Below are 22076 nucleotides of genomic sequence, written 5' to 3'. Positions count from 1 at the left end.
CAAAATTTTAGGTCTTAGGTATTATTCTTATTTGTACAGTTCTTAACACTACCCTGTTGCCTAGGGTGCCATTTCAGATACCTTTACCCAAATTTTCTAAAAAGCTATGCAACTACATTACTGACAGCTAAAATCACCAAAATCATGTAAACCAGCCACTATCACTGGACTGGATAATGATAAACAATAAACTTGCATTCTCTAGGACACCACGCATGTTCTTAATTGTATTTTCTCTGGTGAAGACTCCCTGTCTTATTTGCACTAGTTTAGCTATACCATGAGTTCTGTAACTTTTTTATAGTGAATCTTGTTCTTCTAGTTTATTACCCCTGAACTAAAAAGAAACTTTAGTAATGCATACCTTATAGTGGGTGGCTTCTCTTAGCAGCTTCTGGGGACTAACGCAAAAGTAGGTGTGTGCTTCAGTTGTGATTCTGTTGCTTATGTTCTCTTTAAGGTATTTAAACACAAATATACATCTTATACAAACGCCAACCCCTGTTTTGATAGTATGGTAGTTACCTTCCACTTTCTTTTAAAACTGTTGTGTTTGGCCTAGTTTTTAAGGCTTTACAAAAATGAAGAATCTACACTATCATAGGAAAATTTGGATGATCCAAGAAACCTGGAATGTAATTTTTAAAATGTATATTCAATTTTCTATTAGTTGGCAAATAGTTTCAATGCTGCATCATATCCAGCCATAAAGATCTTTAGTAAATCAAATGAAAGAAAGCAGATAAGAGACGTTTATTCCTAGGGTTCATATACATTTTTATGAGTTCTGTGTAATCAATTGCAGAAATAAAACAATGACTTCTACAGAGGATCCTTGTGGAATACAATACCCCTAATTAGCTGTTCATTTTTACATGGCTACTTCTATGGCCCAGGGTGGTACAAAATTCGTCAGAGGATAGGGGCCTGGAGATGAGGCGTTGTATACCTCATGGATTGCAGCCTGTCTCTATATTTGTGTTCCAGCAGCTCACTAAAAGCAGCTCAAAGATTGCTCAAAAGTGCATTTTTGTACATGGAGATTGCCTATGTAATACTTTATTTTATGAATACTAGAGATTTAGATTAAGATAAGGGCATTGTCTTTTCTCAAAACATAATTGTTAAAGTCAAGCAGAGCTGTTACTATTTATGATGATGCACATTTCAGAAAGAATCTGGATAATTTATTTGGCATGCCACACAACAGCTTCCTATTATGTTACTAAATATAAACATAGAGCTATTTCCATATGTGTAAAGAATAATACATACCAGTGATTGTTGGAAAAGTCAGACACATAAATAATTACTATTTTGCCTCTAACGATCTGGAAACACATTTGTGTTTTTGATTTAGGCATTGTGATAAATGCATAGGGTTTTATTTATAAAATATACACCAACACATGTACTGGTGACTGCAAATTTATAAAATATTTCCCAGGCTGCTCATTTTGCTGATTTTTCCTAGTCACATTAGTTTGCTCCGTTTTTTGGATCCTTACCCCAGTTAAATAAATGGGGCACAAGCCCTCAAACATTAAATCACAAAAAATGTTTAAAGTAGTGTTTTCAAGTTGAGAAATAGAGAATATTCATTTAGCAAAGAGAGAATTAATTTTGAAATTATATCTACATAGTTTAAATATAAGGCATATTTATAAAGAAGCAATGTGACAATCACAAATTCATGCCTTTTTTCCCTTGCATATATCTGCTGGAATAAACAACATTCTTAAACAATTAGTAAATCAATTTATAAGGAGAAAAAAATGACAGGCTTTCTGGCAATCTTGTTTAAAAAACAAGGTTATGTTTTTCCTTTTGGCTGGTGGCTGATGTCCTGCTCTTCTCCACCATCGGACACAATTGTAAGAAATAATCCAATCCTACTTTGAGACAACGTTTCTTTGACCATACAAGATATCCAGTGAACCCACTTTGTGGATCGTGTTTTTGAAAGCCAGATAAAAAACTTACACAATAGAAGCTTTTACTCTGAAACATATTAAGACCCCCGTAGATCCAGGGGGTCGACCCCTAATACATTCAGTATTCTCAAACAAGTCAAGGAGACGTACCTATCACCCAAACCCCTACAACAATTAGGACATTATTAGTTTATCAATTCAAGAGCTGTGACCAACCAAAATATCCTACTATTTTATATGCAATAAGTCTGTTGCAATGCACCCTGCCTTTTCAGCTTTTCATCTTATCTAACGTATTACTAACAATCTAACACACACTTGGGTATCAATTGAAGTCTTAAAGAATCCACTGAGGAAGCTTTTTAAGTGAAACGTGTCGGGTATAGAGACTCATACTGCAATTGCCTTTATAACCCCATGTGCTACCTATAACATGGGTTTGATGTTTACTAAATTTATATAGGATTTATTATGTCTAGCCAGGGTACTAGTACATAGTACATATTATATCAATGTTAAACCTAGGACAAATATTTCTTAAATTAAATGTATGTGTTTTTTAAACAAGATTGCCAGAAAGCCTTTCTTTTTTCCTCCCTATAAATCAATTTACTATATGATTTCATGCTTGGCAACCATTATATTGACTTTTCTGTTCTGATTCTCCTTGGGGTTAACAAAATACTCTTACTCATTCTCTAACAATTATCAATCTATCCTTCAGTAGAAACTTGCTTGCTGTACAACCCACCCTATGTTTAAAACAGTAGTTATCCTAATAGTGACATAATAGTTGAAGCTTGGTAAACTAAAATGCCTTCCGCTTCCTTTATATCATGGACACATCTATATAAGTATCTCTCTGCTAAGAAGACCAAGCAGAGATGTTGGCATGAAATCAGGCGCAGTTAAGGCTTTTCTTTGCCAATGCAAATCCCAAGTGCAAGCCTCCCTGGCATCACATCATCTGTGCTCTCCTGTAGCTTCTTCCTTTCAGCCTTTGTAATAAAGAAAAAGAAGCACTGAGTAAACTTTAAGTGGCTGTACAACAGGCTGGCTATTGCCTGCTGGTTGTTATGAAGCCATCACTTCACGAAAAAGCACTTCATACAGGTCTTTCCCATTACATACCAGAAAAGACACTGTTCTGTATATGACTGAGAAGGTGATGTGCAGTTTACTGTTTCCCCAAAGAGAACAAAGGCCCTCCTCTGTAGCATGAAGGCAAGGTCAGACGTTTCTATGAATCACACGACTTCTTTCTAAAGGAAAAAAATTGTAAGGTTTTGTCTATTTTTTGTTTTGATGCATTTGAATATTTATTCACCTAATTTAAACGAAAAGTTCAGTTGAGCTTTACATAGAACACAGCCACAATAACTTAAAAATGTGATCACGGAAAATACTGTATATACTCAAATATAAACCAAATTGACCTGAAAATTATCTCTCTGTTTGTGTACTCAGGTCACACTTCTAGATGGTGCCTAATGGTGCCTACTTGCTGTCTAAGACATTATTAAAGTTTATTACACAGTTCAACATGAAGACACAGCACAAATTACTGGCAGCCAACCAAAATGCCAAAAAAAGATAATTTAGAACAAATGGCTCATCATACCCAACTCATAAGTACAAAATACTTTAACCTACAAAAAGGGGAAAATGTTTTAAAAATAGTACTGTATGGATATATATATATATATATATATATATATATATATATATATATTCAATATAATTTATATTCAAGTATATATTTATATTTAAGCAGGTTTACTGTGATTTAAAACACCTACATATAGGTAGATATAGCACAGCAGAAATAGTTAATGAACTGTGATCTTTGTTAGACACAATAACATATTTCCATATAACATTTTTAAATCACATACTCTGTGATTTAAAGTCCTATGTTTTTTCTAGATAAACCCTAATGGCAAATTCATAACCATTTAATTAGAAATGAGTCTATTTTTTGTTACTGCTCTCATTTTGCGCTTTCCTTTCCAGTTTACATTTATTTTTGTTTTCATGCAGTTTTGTGCCCGAATATGTCAAGCATTTGGGCTTCAATTTCCCATCTATATTTTTAAACAGGAACATTTATCACTTAATCATTTAAGTGAAGTGGTAGTAGTCCTCTAATGAAAAGGCGTATACTTTAGGGGACCTGAACTCCTAAGTAACATGCTCCGATATTTATTATCTTACCAAACCTCTTGGTTACTCCAGCATTAATATTTTCACTTGCTATAGAAATCTTGAAGCACTGCAAGTCCTAAATCTCTAGCATATTTTCTGGACTTGGTTGGTTACACCCTAAACTGAAAAATAAGTAATACAGTATGGCCTGAAGAAATAGGGCTATAACCGTATGCAGTTAAACACCATTTTAACTTTTTATAGTCTTTAAAATTTAAGCTAGTAGAAATGTTGTAATACTTTTACAGTAATAATTTAAATTTTTTTGTAAAACTTAACAATAGCGCATAGGAACACCTGGAAGCTTTTAAATACCTTGGAGATTTCATTAGTGTTTAATCTGCATTGTTATTCATGAAGTCACACTGAATACTAAAAGTGTTCAAAATACGAAAGACAAAGATTTCAATGATTTAGATAAACATCTGTTGTAAGAGCAGCATAAAAACTGCAAAAATTAAGAAAGGACCGAATGGCTGTCTGCCAAAAAAGTGCTTTTCTGGCATCTGGAATGAATAAAGGTACCTTAAGTGTCTTCTTAGTTTCTCTTTTTTTTCTTTTTGATGCTAAGAAGAATTCTATATGACTCACATTCCATCGCTGTCCATCATTCATGTCCTTCGACAGAGTTCTGAGCCTTCAAAATGAAATTTCAAGGGCGCATGACAAAATCTTGGCAGTAGATGTGAATCACATCAGCATTTTCTGGAATCAAACTTTCTAGACTTGATTGCTCAGGTTGTGAATCCCTACTACCTTGGAGTTTATTTTTTTTGTTTTTTTTGCATAGGCATCACAATCTTATTCTCAAATTACACAGATGAACACCTAAAAAAGGGACATATGAAACAACAGATGTGGCACAGGAGACTAAATAAAAAACAAACCACACTTTTTTGGTTATTAGGTTTTTTCCTTAAATAAAGTAATGTAGACTGTCATATTCTTTACCTACAACTGGTAAAAGAACAAAACCTACCTATAGACTTGAGATAGCAGTTACTTCCTCAAGCTTTTTAATATTTAGTGTCAGACTCAAAGTGTTGAGTCTAAGGGGTAATGTAGACATCATCTGTTGAACAGGTTATCTAAAACCTTATCTAATATTTGTATCCTCTTCAAAGATGAGCAGCACCAGCAATTGCTACCTAAACATTTGGTTCCCTACCTTCTCCATACCAATAAGCATGGTAGCGCAGAAGAATTAAAGGTGGCTCAGATTTTTTGAGCATATCCATCTACTCTCTAGTGCTTTAACCCCCGCACCTGAGACCCAGGGACTGCATACGGCTATTTGGCTCTCTGATCCCAGAAGCCAGTTTTTTTCTATGCTTATGTGCTATTGTACTCAGGTACAATAAAGTAAATATGTATACTGAAAAAATAGTGTTTTCTCCATGCTTCCTGCAGTAGGCTTGCAGTTTTTGATGATCTCTTACCCACTGTCTCAGACCATCTACTGTACTGTACTGTACTATGTTAAGCCTATATCCATTTTCTGTAGCAATACATCACCTTGAAAATTATGTACAGCCCATTGGACACTTAATAACCCCTAAATTTAGTAGGTTAATAACCACTTAATGTCTATGGGTATCCCAAACACTTACAGCTGAATACTAATCACACTATCCAAGCAAGTATTTGACTAAGTTCTCATCAATTATGTTTTGCAAAACTCTTGTACTTACTGGAGTTAGTCTATAGGTGTTACAGGTTTAATATATCAATGGAATACATCTTTGTGCTACAATTCAAGCTAAAGTTCTGTGGGGACCCACTTTGTCCCTGTAACAAAATATGAATTCACTAAAGCAGATTATATAATGGCAGCCATGGAATATCCTGTACCTTCTGAGTTATACAATCGCAGCATTAATAAAAAGCAAAAAATCAATTGTTTGTTGTTGGATAATGTAGGCTTTATTACCTTCAAGCTCATTGAATTCGATCTGGGCTTTAAGGCCAAGTGAGATGCTAAAATGCTAGTTTCACTGATGGTTAGAAGTACAGGTAACTGCAAACTAAGTGATATATATGTCCATACTATATACTACACTTTAATATGTAATTTCAGATCCCATATGTGACAACATACCATTCAACTGAATTAAGTCCCCCTGTCTACATATTCTGCTTAAACAGATAGTCTTTATAAGTTGTGCAACTGGCTGGCTACATAAACTGCAGCAAAGTGTTCCCTCGAGGCTTTCTGATTCCGGCACCAGTTTTTCCATCTATGCAAGCTTCTTATCATACAAGCATAAGTTGTTTAAAATAATTGATGGCTATGACATTGGTTTTATAGAAAGGCTTTCAGGTATGAATAGGAAAGTAGGAAAGATTATTTTTTCTATATTTTAAATGATAATGTATTCAATTAGATTAACCCAATAAATCACATTGATCATGTAAGGCCTACACTATTGTTCAAAAGCCAGTCTAAGAGTCATCATTCAGCAGTGCAGTCATTGAGCAGCAGCAAATCACAGGGGCCCCGGCTTCAAATGAGCGCTGATTATATGTCTTTTCCAGGCACAGCACTCTAGAACAGCACTGATTACAGCCATGCATCAGAGCTGCAGTCTTAGAGGGAATCCTAATGTTCAGTAATGCTGATTCTGTCCTATGCCACATCACTCATATACACACACCAAGATGCAAATGAGAAACGTAATTAAAACATTTAAGAACAGCGTGAGCTCAGAGGTTGATAGCTGGAAATTATACAGTCTGGATGTTTAATCGGTGTATATCCAAAAATCCGAGAAAACATTAGTGTCCTCACTAATAGAGCCCGCTGTCATTCTAACCAAAATTTTAATAAGTGCATTATTTAATAAATACTCAGGATGTTCCTTCCAATTATACACATGTGTACTGTAGTTTTTTCAAGACAAATAATTATTGAATCATAATAATTGTAGCAGGTATTAGGAACAGAACATGTTGCGGAAAAACACGGATAGAGGGCAGGTGTTTCTGCTTGTATAAACTTTTTTTTTTCTATTTGGATTAACACTACTTAGAACTCCAGGCTACTGATGAATTTACCCTTGTAGTTTCTCTGCACTGCATGGGTTGAATGCACTTGTGTCCAGGGCAAAGGAAAGTGCAAATTTTACCTTATTCCCTGCCCCTGCTGGCTTCCGTCTCTGCATGCCACTGGTCCATAAAAGCCGCTTAAACTTGCTAATCCAGTCCCAGCTCTCAGCAGTCCTGCATGTAAAGGACAATGGCAAGGGCCCCTGTGATTTCTGAGCATCGGACAGTGGAGCAGACCATTATTTGTTAGCAGAGTGCGGAATAAAGTAAGTATTTGTTTTTGTTTTTTTTCTCCAATAGCTTAACAAATGCCTAAAAAACAAAACATATACAAAGTCTTAAAGTGTGTTTTCTTTTTAAACCAATAACAGCTCTAATAGAAAAGCATGTCCCCTACTGAAATGCTGCAGAGAAGAACTCTTACTGTCTGTTTGAAAATGGTTGTCTTTCTTCAAATGTTTGGTATGCCTCCTGTGAACCTTATGTTCTGCAATCGGTAAAATGTATGTTTCCTACTGATTGGTGAGCTATAGGTTTGATACAGCAGGGAATTATGTTTGACCTTTTCATAGAAAGCAATCCATTCACAGAACCTTACAGACACAACCTGCCCATTCCACAGACATAGCGATTAATATACATTTTGCAGCTCATAAATGGGTCTGTATATTTCATATGGGCACCCAACTACATTCCAACATTACATAGAGATGAGCTTCTGGCTAAACGTATCACCTTGCCAAGCTGCAATTATTCACTAAACTCAAACCCAATATGTGAATGAGGATTGTTACTAGGTTTAGCCTTATACAGCTTACTAACATTCTAAATGGACCTCGTCACTTAATTGCTTTGTGCCTAAATACACCTGATAGCTTTATCTGAATATAGATATAAAATATCAAGTATAACAGGGATTATAATAATCCTACTTTAATTAAGCAGAATTAAAACCTAAATCAAATGGTTTTGTGATTGTGCGAACATTGCACATTAATATTTGTCTTGCAACTTATAAAATGATCACGGAGAAAAAATAATTTAATGCATCTGCAAATTTACATAAGTGAGACCAGCACTTGAATGAGTCAAGAGAATTTTTTTTTTCATCTCAAATTCTTTCATTTGATTTTCTCTGTTTCCCAAGTTTCTTGTATAGATCTCAGTGCATGATAGAGGGGAAAAAAAGTCTTCAGGGAGTTTTACACTACAAACTACTGTCAGAAAGAAGCTTCGGCCTTTGCAATCAATCCACACTATATGCCAGTTGGAGCTGGCTCTGTTCAACAGTGTGATCACAGCAGGACGCCCCGTTCCTTTGTTGAAAGCTTCAGTTACAGATGTTACAACAGAGCAGCAATCATGCTGCTGCTTCCAATTGATTGTAGAATACTTCAGCAATATTAGCATATGTTGACCTCTAACCTTAAGGGTTTTTTTTCTTTCTAAAAGAACTCCAGAATTGTAAATTACATTCTTGATAATGTAAATTGTGTTGAGCATTAAGAATTATTGTAGTGCCTTGAGATTGGCTTACTAATCATTTTACCCTTTCAACTGAAATGCTGTTTTTTATTAGAAGAAATTATCTATTGCATATATTGCAGTCATGAGAAAAAATGTCACCCTGTGCAATTGCTAAGCTTTTGTGTACAGGGACATAATAAAATACATCTACTCCTTAACAGACGTTACAACTAGGTAAATAAAACCTCAGGTTACCAAAAACCTATGACATTTGAACACCATAAATATTTTTACAAGTGACTTTTCTGGTACCTAAAGATATCATAACAAAATTCACCATTTAAAATTCAAACATTTTTTTAAATATCTAAAAAGATTGTTTTTATTAAAAAAGTATCATTTGACAAAATGATGCATATCAAATGTTACAGTTAATGCAAATTCAATAGTACAGCAAGTTGGGTACATATTCATTCAATTATATTCTAGCATTTGCTATATTGAGTCCTTGACGTGTTCTGCCATTCAGCTTCTACAGAAGGACTTTTAATTTATCCGCATTTGTATTAATTTGTATTTGTACAAATAATCTTTAAATAATCCATGTAATTAAACACATTTCCACGCCAACATGATTATTATACCATTAATGTAAATCACCACTTTTGTGTAGTAACGAACCACACCAACTTTTTATGTATATAATACCATAGTTTCTTATATTGAAAACAATACAAGGGGGTAACACTCCTTTTTCTTATTGCCTCAGCGAGAGACCTGATGACTTTCACCCCTGAATGACTGTGGTATAAAGTTGGAGATGAAACTTTGCAAAATGTCCCTTGGATAAATGAAACCAAAGTGGAGATGTTTGGTCATAATACACGGTGCCATGTTTGGAGAAAACCATGATGTAAAAGACTGATAAAATCACAATAACAATTGCTTCATGGTAATGTTGCTACAGGTAGCTCTACAAGCTACTGAATCATGGGGTGTATTTAGTTTGTGCACATAAGCCTTCTCCGTTTAGGTTTCTTTCTTCCTAAAAAATTAATGACATGATGAAATCTGTTGTATGTTGTCTTACACCCAAGGTTAGATTTGAATAACTTTAGAACTTCCTGAGGACCTACTGTTTTTTCCTGATAAATAAAACTTTAGAATATATAGAGGGTGTATTTCTTTTTCTCATAAATGTAGTTATGTTAGCAATGTCTGACTTCTCCAATCAACTATTGTGATTGTTTATAATTAAAGCTGAATCAGTGGTTTTTTACTGTTTCAAAAATACTTGACAGGGGTACAGCCCAAGAAGCCTTCGCTGCCCGACCAATCACCTCCAGCCCCCAAAACACCCCTTTACCAAGAAAGGACACTTACACCATTGTGTTGGAAAAACTTGGCCACAGCAGCCCCTTTATTAACACCATGTCTCTGTATCAACAAGCAATCATTATCATATAACACTTATACATATAGGTCCATGAAAGTCACCAGTCCTCCTCCATCATCTTGCTGTCTGCGATCCACCGCCAGGCCCCCAGACGCCCATACACCGCCTCGGGGACAGTTGGCGGATCTACCTCCTCAACTTAGCCTCCACAACAACCAAGTGTCATGCAAGGCCAACCTTACTGTCCGAACTCAAACCATTCTTTTGTGCCCCCATCTCCCCTGTATTTTCATTACCCCACCTTAACTTTCATGGACCCAAACAAAAAAACATGCCCAGCCAGCTGCTATGACAATAGCCCCCCCTATATTTAACTTTAGGGAGGGAGGGTGGGAGCGCTCGGTCCCTGGAGATTTTGAAAGTGCTGACACCCCACCCCTGGGACCCTTCTTTTAACTCCTCACTTTCTCCCTCCCCCCTTTCCTTACCCTCCAATCCAAAACTCCCATTTTCCTGCACTTTTCTCCTTTTTTTTTTTTAATGAACTTTAAACCCCGGCTCAGCCTTCTGTACTCCCCCTGTCATGAGGCCCTTTGCCTACCAGCTTCAGGCCTGCTCACCTCTCCTACTGTCTATGCCACAGATCCCTGCAGAAATGAAAAGACCATCATCTTTGTATATCTTAGTGAGTCCATAATGGGATAGTGTAGCTTGCCCAAGATAGAGATGGTATTACAAGGTAAAATAAGTTCTGACAGCACTGGAAAGTATGGTCACCTTATAATACTAATCATATTCATTACCACAGTATATCTTAAGTTGTTCTCTGGCCACATGGTTAAGCTTGGATCCCTGCTAAATGAACCCTACTCCCCTGTAAGGTAAGCCAAGAGTCTCAAACAAAGTTGTTCAACCTTGTCCACTAAATATTGTAATGGAAGTAACTACAGGGGCCCATTTCATAGTAAAAGCCAGTTCTTGGGCTAAGACCTAATTCTTTGGCCAGGTAAATGTTTTGTATGACTTGAGCAGCAATTAATACTTGGTTAACAATGTATGAGAAAAGTACATTCATTATAAACATTCTCTTCAACAGGTTGCAGGTCTTTTTGTCTTCTCATCACCTTGTTAATGATGAGGTTTTTGTACCTTGCTGCTCGGGGAGCTGCTGTGTATGTAACAATATGTATCTTAATAAGCTTTTTTCTGTATTTAAAGAGAAGGATCCTTCATTAATCATTTTATGACCACATACCCAAAGATATGATTCATAAAAAACTGGTCTAACACCATATCAAATCCTAACAATGATGTCACAAGTAAAGTTTTCATAAAGTGAGTATAGTTTTTCTGTTGCCTATTATAGATTTAATGTGCACATTAGAGATTGTGCTAAAGAGCTTGACAGAGTGTTTTTTCAATAAACTGTACCAGTTTTAGTCCATCATCAGGTCATTCTTTAATATACTTAACATTTTACTAGATTGCAGCCTACTACTTAATCACTAGAACTGGACACTTTTTGGTAAGGAGAACGTTTCCATTAGTAGGTGCTCCCAAGAGAAGATCTGTCTGCTGTGAGATGCACACTACTTATTATGCTCTGAAAAGCAGCCAAACATGCATTGTTCTAACCAGATTTTATGCAACATTGAGCAATGTTTTGACTGCAAATGATAAATCAAATGGAAACCTGTGTGTGTGATCAATTCTTGGGAGTTCATACATGGGAGAAGCTTTTACCATATCAGCACACACCATACATCATCTGCTTGACAGGATCCATTCAGTCCCATATATTGCTGCTGTGCGATTAATCATATGCCAGCTCAGCACAAGGCATACACCAGTAAAAACAGACTATTTTACTTCTTTCAATGCGTTTATGCCATACAACTGTGATAATAGGCATATGTTTATGGATTTTGTTTAGAAGATTCTTCAACACTTGAATCTTCAATGTCACCTACAGTGTGGTAATAATTTAAATTAGAAATAAGCAAACCGGTCTGTTGAGCTTAAAGGCTGATGTAGGTAAATTTAGGGGCACTTTAGGTCACCACTTTATGTGGGCAAATATTTCCAATGGGGGGGGGAGCTGATATGAATAAAAAAATGCCAAACAATTTAACTATTCCCCACACTATTCAAAATCCAAAATAAAATTAAAGTTTGAGCTGGAGTTGTGATTTAAAGAAACTTGGTCTTCTCCATTCAGTGAACCCAGTCTGGCACACGGCTTCATCGAATTACGTCTCCTCCCTATACTCCCATGCTCGACATGCAATAAGCGCTTTCATCATTCACACTTTTATCAATAAAACTGGCAGAAATCATAAGATCAGAGTTGATTACAACTGGTGAATGTTTGGTGATCCATTAAAAGTTCTTTAAATGTTCATAACGGTTGACATCTTGCTTGAAAAGTGTGCAGAAAGTTTGTCTCTGTCACTCCTTTCCACAAAATCTGAATATGCAAACAGTGAAGTATTACTTATACTAAAGATTTGATGATTTGGGATTGCCTTGTCTTCACAATGTAGATACCTAGGTTCCATGTTTTCATCAAGATTAATCTGTTCGCTCATAAACTATATTATCAATGCAAGTTGCGCTTAACGAATGGGTAGTGGTCTGATTAGGGGTCTGACGGACCCTAATAACAGTTTATGTAAAGCCAGCTACTAATGACAGATAAGATGAAAAAAGCAACTGAAAATTGAAAACATAAACCGTATATTCTTATTGCAGTCACACTTCAAGATAGCAATTATACTTTAGCAAAGCCTTAGCAAATAAGCAATTGAACTATAAATACTTAATTTAAGCATCTTTTTAAATAAAACACTTTTTATGTATGAAAGATTTTCTCTCTTGTGGTGTGCTCTGTCTCTGTGTTCTTGGTCTTTGGGTTGTTTAGGGATATATTGATTTGTGCTAAAAAGGGATTTGTAAGCAGCATTTCCTTGAAAAGATTAATTAGTTACTGGAGAGTTTTTCTAATGGTCTATTGTATCTCCTTGAATTAGGTTATGCATTGATATACAGTAGAGTAGAATTGCATTGCTATCCAGGGAGCAGCACCACATTATAAGAACAGCAGGCATAGAATACATATGTGTAATGGGTGAACAATTCTCACACATTTCCTCTGGGTCTTACGAGCAATGCTCTGTGTCTGTGGGCTGTACAATAAATGGTCATTCAGGGGCTTGTTAAAACAGTAAAGTAGCCAGAGTGAATTTATTCTGACCACATTTTTAATGTGTAATTAGGCTGTAAGAACTTGATTTATACACTATATCCAAATGTTGTGTTTAGCAAAGCAGCTGTTTCTTTAAAGTTGCTTTAAAATCTAAGTAAATTACATAGTTGTAAAATCACTGTGCATCATAAAAATTTACTATTAAAAAAAAAGTACTTTCCATCTAAGTCCTGCTGATCTCAAATAGCTTCTTACTTCTACTTATATTCTTTAATGGTTTGGACACAAATCAACTGGTTTCCTGATTAGTAACAATGGTGGACTTGTATGTGTACTGTGTGTAAGTATAGCCAATTGTGATCCCAACCTGGGGCCCATGTGACAGGATAGCAATGAAGGAGCACAACTAGTAGGCATTTTGCATTCCATAACAGAAAGTGGTTTAACAGGGGCCTTGATTGCAGGGTTATGAATATTACTTTAAATACAGCTGCATATTTAAAATGCAAAAAAACATTGAAAACAACTTTTAAATCCACATAAACATGCTGTATCTAATATTATCATGTACAGGGCTGTTGTAATAATTTATCATGTACAGTGCTGGAGACTGAAGTGCATCTCTAGTCTGCGTGTCCCTGGTGTGGAGAAGGCAGACATGGGACACAAAGTGGCATGGGTGCCAACAGTTCTGGGCAGACACTGCAGGCTGGAGATGGACTAGATAGCAAGCAGAACAACTGTAGCTCAGTGGGTGATCCGGAGCAGCAGGTGAGCAGGAGCTAGAGATGGTAGGGAAACAAGCCAGGTCAGCAGAAGGTATATAGGGACTAGCTATTTTCAGGAGACACGTTGAGTAAGCAACTAATAAGGAGGAACAGGTTTGGGTAAACTGGTTTGCAGGATAAAAAGCTTAAGACCTTCCTGCAGCTTAAAGGTCCCCTCCTAGGAAAACCTATATGTTGTTATTTAATAAACGTTGTGACATAGGCTTATGAAATTTTAGATTTTTTTCTTTTTTTATTCTTTGACTTTTTTAAAAAGAATGACCCCATATATCTCTTGGCACCAAGTTTCATCACACATCTTTAAGTGTAGATTAAACTCTTTCCTTACTTGAAGGGAACAATCCTGTTGCCTGCAATGACTAATAACAGTTCCACTGACTCAAAGCACTTACATTGATTTTCTGTTGTATACTCACATTCCTGATGCATTTCTATTTAAAGTGCTTGTGCTGTTTGTTTTTCATCATTTCATGCTTATGTCATTTTCTATGTTTGTTTATTAATGGTAATTATTTAAACTACATATGTTTCCCATTGCGTGGGGGATGTAATTTCCAATAATAGACATCAAGAGTGTTCTTATGATGTTTATATGCAAAAATCATATTTTTATGTTTTCATGTATACACAGAAGAATCAAACAAATGAACACAGTTATCAGGAGCTGCGTTGGGAGCAAAAAGCACAAGCATAATTATAGCTATAGAGAGTCATGTCCCTACAATGGGGCCCAAGGCATATGGGAAGCAATGATGACCTCATGTCCTGATCTATAAAAATAGCAAAAAAAAAGATTTAAAAAAAAAATATGATTAAATTGGAGTTACAATATTGCAACAGCATACCATTTATAATAAAGACTTCAATCTCTTCTTTGTACATTTGCTACAAATGCTTGTAGTGATTCTGGGCAAGTTTATTAGCCTACTTTAGTGTAGTAAGGTTACTTTGGGCAAACTTAATACATTTTACATAGTTCTGGATCTTGGCTCTCTACAGAGAGTGATGGTTGGCTATTTGATGCTTCAGAGGATGAACCTGATAAGATTTAGTAACAGACAATCATTCCCTAAATGCACCTTTGAGACTTATAGCATGTTTTGATGCCTTTTTAGATGGGTAATTTCAAAGTGCTTAAAATACAGGATAACTGAGGCCTGGGAAGACGGGAAGGAACTCCTTGGTCCATGGAATGCTTACAAAATTAGAGGTCATGTAATCTCTCGTCTGGACTACTTTAACCGCCTCCTTTTTGGTATTCCATTAACCCGACTCTCTCCTCTACAATCTATTATGAATGCTACAGCCAGACTCATCCATCCTTCCCTCCGCTCCTCTTCCGCTGCATCTCTTTGTAGTTCCCTACACTGGCTTCCATTTCACCTTAGAATCAAATTCAAGCTCCTGTGCTTTGCCTTCAAATCCCTCCACAGTTCTTGTCCCACTTACATTTCCGACCCGGTAAAAAAAATACTCCCCCAGCCGCTTTCTCCGCTCCTCCAATGACCTACAACTGACTACCTCACTCATAACCTCATCACACTCATGAATACAAGACTTTTCTAGAGCTGCCCCAATTCTTTGAAACAGTATTCCTCGTCCTATTCGGCTTGCTCCTACTTTCTGCTCATTTAAAGAGCACTCAAAACCCATTTTTTCAAACTTGCCCACTCGTCTTCTTCTGTCTTTTGAAACCCTCACTACTTCCCACCACTACATATCTCCCATTCTATTGTGTGTTAATTCGCCCACCTCCTAGATTGTAAGCTCTTCGGGGCAGGGTCCTCTCCTCCAGTGTCACTGTCTGTATTTGTTTGTCATTTGCAACCCATATTTAATGTTCAGCGCTGCGTAATATGTTGGCGGTATATAAATCCTGTTTATTAATAATAATAATAATAAGATTAATAATAATAATAGGAAAGTGGACTGTGTTCTTTGATGTTCTGTTGCCCTTCCCCTGTACACTATGAGTGTTGGAATTTACAGTTTGGCCTCCCTATAGGGGTGAGCATTACAGACTACGGATAATAAGGATTCAAATTTTAAATAAAAATTCACACATTTATTGAGTGTATTGATGCCAGTAAAAAGACAAAGAATGGCATCTTTGCTATAAATAACTGGCAGCACCCTGTAGTGCTCCTTGGTTTTACTTTTTTGCTTTTTCCTTCAACATTTTAGCAATAATAGCACACAAAATTGTTTACATAAAAATTATTAGATCAAAAGGTTTCAGCAGAAAGGAAAAGGTTATTGTACCAATTATTATACCAATATATTGTTTTTAAAGGTTTGTGTTTGTAGAAAATCAAAATTAGATTGCACACATTTCTGTGCATGTTTGATCCAAATATAACCTGGGAATTAAAAGAAGGGTGTATTTTTATTTGTTTTATGTGTCTGGAAATTGTAACTAGGATACATAAGCTTCAGCTTGCTTTTTCATTATATGTGAAGGGTTGAAAGCCTCCATAAAATACTTGTGTTCCCGTTTCCTGTGCTGCAGGCAAACTAGAAGCCTGGTGGCACATAATCAGTGGTGAAACACTTGAACTTCACTAAACACACATACAAAAGCAAGCCATTGCTTTTTTATAATTTGGCAGTGCATGCACCACCAAGACAATCTTTTTGATAAATTGAAGGTAGTACAAAGTGTACAAGAATAACATTTCCGTTCATTAGTTATTTAAAATTCCTATTTCTCTTTTTGTTTGTCTCCAAGCTCTTTGCATGCTTTGATTTAGAAGCCAGATGGTACACCCTGATTGGTGATTGCTTCCAACCGTATTCAATAAACATTACAAGACTTTTAGCTTATTAGGAGAGTTTATACATTAAGTAGTCATATGACAGCGGACATAGCAAGATTTAGTTTACAAATTCAGGAAAGGGTTCTGAAAAAAATGTATTCAATGACAAATCATGATAGAAAACGTATAATCTATTTGTTGGTGGGGCTAAGTAAAATTTCTTTGTGGGGTCAATATGGATAAGCCGAGGTATAAAAGAGTTTGTTAACCATGTTTAAGGCTTAGTCTACAGGGATGTTTTCCCCAGCGTTTAACCTGAGGCTTTTAAAGCCCATGTTTGAAATGCCTAGGCATTCCAATGAGCTAATCTACACCAGAACATTTCCTTGAGGCACATTTATGAGGTTTATCACGACATAGGCGTTTTCCAGCGTTTTTAAGGCAAGCTTTAAAACGCTAATAAAAGTGCATAAAAACATATATAGATGCAATTTGAACGTTTACATGCGTTTTTAAAAACATCCGTGTAGACCCAGCCTAAGTGCCACGATTGACTTTATGCCCTTTTGACTTAACGTTTTTTTTTAAACAGTCTGTTTGTATTTGGTTGTTTTTTTTACTTACATTTAGTCATCACACTTGTTTATCTCTTATCTTTGAGTCATATCTGCTTTTAAAACATGCTGAAAATAAACTAAGGTTTGCCATATAGCGAAAACAAGACTCCTGTGCCCTCTTCTTAAACCTTGCCCATGGTGAAATGGCTATTGCACTGTGAATGATAGGAATTCCAAATGCCTACACAACAGAGAGAGAATTCACTTTCATCTTGAAAGTACAGGATCACAAAGGAAAGAAAAGGCTTTTTTTAGCTTTCCTCTTTGTTCATGAAAGATTTATTCAAGAGTTATGCTGGTTACTTAGATTTGATGTCGTCCCTTGTGGAAATTTGAAAGGAAATTTCCCAGCAGTCCTGCCTAGATTTGTAAATAGCAAACTGTATAAATTTCCAAGCTCATAACATTTCCTAACAACAAAACCTTGAAGACCTATAGGAGCTTGATATAAATAAAACCTAAAGAATTTCCTATAGGATATGCAACAGGATCATTTCATATTCATGGATAGGGATTTTTTGATGTAAAACTCTTTTATCTATAAGGGTTAAGTTACTACCCCTTGAGAATGTGTATAGAGCATTTGTGGATGCTGTTCTGTAAGGGTAACTTTTCAAGGAGTATTGTACAAAATCAGATTAAAGAAACATAAAAACAAAATGCAATTGGATTGATATACTAAAGTTGTTTTCCTTCTTTATTTTTTTGTAAATTAAGCCTGACAAATGTTGTACCATACTTGGTTTTCTTTGCAAAGAATCTGTAAAGAAAAAAAACAAAACAAAAAAAAAACATTACCATTGCTTGCACATGATTGGATGGTTTAAAGGGGAAGTGAACTGAAAAAAAAAAACCTCACCCTTACCTTCGTATTTCCATCCCCCATGGTCCCGATGTCCTCATTTGTCAGCGCTGGGTCTTCTTCCTACATCAACTGATCTTGCACTGCGCAGGTGCGAGATCAGGTGATGTAGATGGGGACAAAAGAGTGCCGATCCCACTGCTCATGCATGACATCAACATGTCCGTCATCGTACATGTGCAGAAGGAGCAGCCAGAAGCCTCACGGGATCCATGATGTATGTATCCCAGGAGGCTCTGGGAGGAGGGGAATGGAGAGGGGCTTTACAAAAAAAATAGATTTTAAACCCCCTCCCCCCCAAAAAGAAAGTAGTTTTAGTTTAGCTTAATTTTTATTAGTTTAGTTTAGTTTTAGTTTAGGTCTGCTTTAAGTAATCAGAGTTTCATCTCATTCATTAAGTGAAATTTCCCTTGCAATGGGATTATTCATATTGCTGAGTGAACCTATATTTCTTTAATAAAGGACAACTGCTATATAAGGCATAGTTTGAAATATTACAAACTATTGAATTTCAGGCCTTTAGTTAATATGCTCCAGTTGTATACAGTTTCCTAAATTCAGACAAATCAAGATAGGCAATAACTAAACAGAACAAGACTGTTTTGAGAATTCAGTTACCAATAAAACTAAAACATTCATTATCATTTGCATATAATGTCTTGTGGAGCCAGTACCATACTTGGTTTTCTAAAAAAGCTGATAAGCAGACATAGTATACCTTGTTAGGTTACGTTACCTGTTTTTTTTTTTTAACTGTTGAAAACTTATTACTTAATTTATACATTTAATCACCTTTTATTAGTTAGATCTTCTGCATTGTTTGTACAAATCTTTTAGGGAATTTGTATATGGTATGGCATTGTATTCTAATGAGCATATATTGCAAGTGTCCTCTCCTCCTCCTGTGTATCATTGTTTACACTGGTCTGTCATTTTCAACTTCTCTTTCATAAACAATAGGATTTTTAGGATTTAACTTAGTAAGTGGGACTTTATAGGCCAATTACATCCAATTATTACATATATATGAAAACATGTATTTTATTTTAATTCTAATGTACGCATAACATTTAAAGCTCATTAAAATTGTGCAACTAACACAATCACATATTTCTGTCTGGGTTGCCCAAATCTAGGGGCATACCCTGCTAATTTTCTACCGGTTTCAGGGAATCAATCCACTTCTTCAGTAAAGAGGGACAGAAATATCAGAATCCTGTAGCACACAAAGCCCCACCTCAATAGGTGAGTATAAGTAAGGACAGCGGAGATTACGGGTTAGGATCAAGAGTCAAGTTCATTATATTGTTTCTTTCCTTCAGTTTCTTGATAATAGTAGCTTACTAAGCCCCATTATTTAGGTTTTCACTCTTTTTGATTTTATTTCAAACAGATTCCTTCCTGCAATCACTTAATGTTATAATTCAGCTTAAAATTCCTAATGCTGTTCTGGCATGCCTGCATCCAGCATCCCCACATTATATGCATTAACTGATTGCAGTAAGCATGAAGAAGAATGAATAGGTTTCATGAATAGGCTCATTCCTCTTCATTTTCTTCATCCTAGTCTTTTAATAGAAGAGGAATGGGCCCCGTTGCCCTTGGGTCTCCATAGCATATCTGTGGTCTGGTATGTTTATAGTAACAACTTTGGTCTGACCAATGTAGTCCCAGTTGTAAGGTAAGTAGTAAACACCCATAAAAATTGGAAGTATATAGAAATATACATGTTGGCTGGTCTGGACAAGAAGGTATTTTTTAATGTTTAGAAATTCTAAACATATTTCTGTGTTGCAAAGTAATGCAATATCATTGTACTTTCCTATATAACTAATGTGAAGTCATTATGATCGCCAGAATTTCTTACAGAGTTTACAGTTTCTCAGTGGTGGGTTTGTAATGGACTTTATTCTTTGTACTCTGTTTGTTGTGTATCCTAAGGGGAAACGCAGATAACCAAGTACTGTTTTAGGGTAGATGGAGCAGCTCAGCAGATTATGTAGATCAGTCTACTTCATACAGCTTTCAAGTCTTCAGGCATGTCATAGTGTTCATATGGAATCTAGTAAAATAACTTCTTTATTAAGGACCTAGAGGAGAACACAAACTATTGTATAACGCTGTCTACAACATATATAAAGCACCAAAGGGGACATTTATACCATTACCCTTCATCCAGAGCTAAAATATCAGCTTTGGATGTTGTTTAAATATTAAAACGAAGCACATTACTTTAAGGTACGAAGTGCAATGAGAGTTTCTGGTTGCTCATTCAGGGGATTGTGAATCTAGGCACTCAGCTGTGTATCTTAATGGACAAATGCAGCTGACCTTGCACTGGTTTTAGGGTTCATTGAGCCTTACAAGGAGTACCAGCACAGCTGTGTGCCCATTAGCAAGCACATCCTACTTCAAACACATTACCTTGTACACCTACTGATTATAAAGGTTAACATGTCTGCTCTGTAGTGTCAAGAACAAATGCCATTACTCAAAAATAAAAGGACTCCATAGACTTATGTGCTTTCATATACAATTTAGGAGTCTATTTATAAGCAGTCAATATGACATTCAGCTGCATTCTTGGTGGAGAATCTTCATAGTCTTTGCATGTGTTTTTTAGAATATATTTTTATTAAAGTTAAGCAGCAAAATGTACAAAGGTCTGGGCACAAGCAAACAGCAAAACATGGACATTCTTGAAAATTCCTGCGGGGTACAATATAACATAAGAATTGATACATGTAAGGACAGATTGCCTAATAACAATAAGGTACAATTGGGATAATGTAAAGTGCAAATCAATAGGATATGTTAGAAGCCAGGTTGTCTTAAAAAGGTGGCATCTAAGAGTAACATCATTTACTAGAAGAGTATGCACAAAGAAAAACAGCTATTTCCCCCATTAGAACTAGAATACAGTTGTGAACTAAATACAATGGCTAAGAACATAAAAGAATCCTCTCCACTAACTCCCAGTAGTCTATGTGTTCTAAATTGAAGTGATTGATTTTCCACCAGGGAACATTGCTGAATTTCAGTTCTACTGCTTTATAAATAGACCTGTCAATGTTATAGGGCATGCAAAAACCTGTATATGTGATGACAAATATTGGAAATGACTCTAAGCAGCATTGCTGTAATGTCATTTGTATAGCTTCATATAGTCTCCAATGCAAGCTGCAATCTAAAAAGAAAAAAAAAATACATTTTCAATTACAAAAACTAAGCTTATATAAGATTTATGGGATAACTGTACATATACGGTTATCATTTGCCCCTGCTTGTAGTAAAGGCCAATGGGTAGCCTTTTACCTCCGAGTTACAATACTTGGTACAATGCAGCAGGCCATATTGTATATGGGAACTGGAAATATACCTGGTGCCCCACTAGTAGTGTAGCATTTTGAGAACTGAAGATATGCAAGTCGTAGTAGATACTTGCCTATAATAGGATAATAATGCTGCAATCGCTTCTAAGACTGGTATGATGCAGTTATACATTCAACATTTTCATGTTGGCACTTAAACAAAAATATTTCTCATCAGGACAATTCTCATGTCATTAGGTTTCCCTGGGGGGGATTGGCTAGTTCCATTACTAATATGAAAGAAGAACTTCTTTGTAGACCTGCATTTGCTTTCAGGGAAGCTTACTATGGCTCCCTGTCCATATGTGGATGTTTTTACAGTTTGCACTGTGATCTCCTGTTGCATTGCATATTTATATGCCATCTGATCAGCACTTTACAATAATTGTAGAGTTCTTTATAGTCCAAATGTTTACTTTTAGATCAAACA

At 35.9% G+C, this 22076-nt stretch overlaps 1 protein-coding gene across 1 annotated transcript in view; it reads left to right on the top strand.

The window, feature by feature from the left end:
* The window catches only part of SPAG16 (sperm associated antigen 16), a 485653-nt gene that overhangs the window by 282549 nt on the left and 181028 nt on the right, over positions 1-22076 (top strand). The window lies entirely within an intron of this gene.

This window comes from Pyxicephalus adspersus, chromosome 7, assembly GCF_032062135.1.
Source record: "Pyxicephalus adspersus chromosome 7, UCB_Pads_2.0, whole genome shotgun sequence".
Classification (NCBI taxonomy): domain Eukaryota; kingdom Metazoa; phylum Chordata; class Amphibia; order Anura; family Pyxicephalidae; genus Pyxicephalus; species Pyxicephalus adspersus.
Note: the sequence above shows the minus strand (reverse complement) of the source record. Positions and strands in the feature narration are given on the sequence as shown.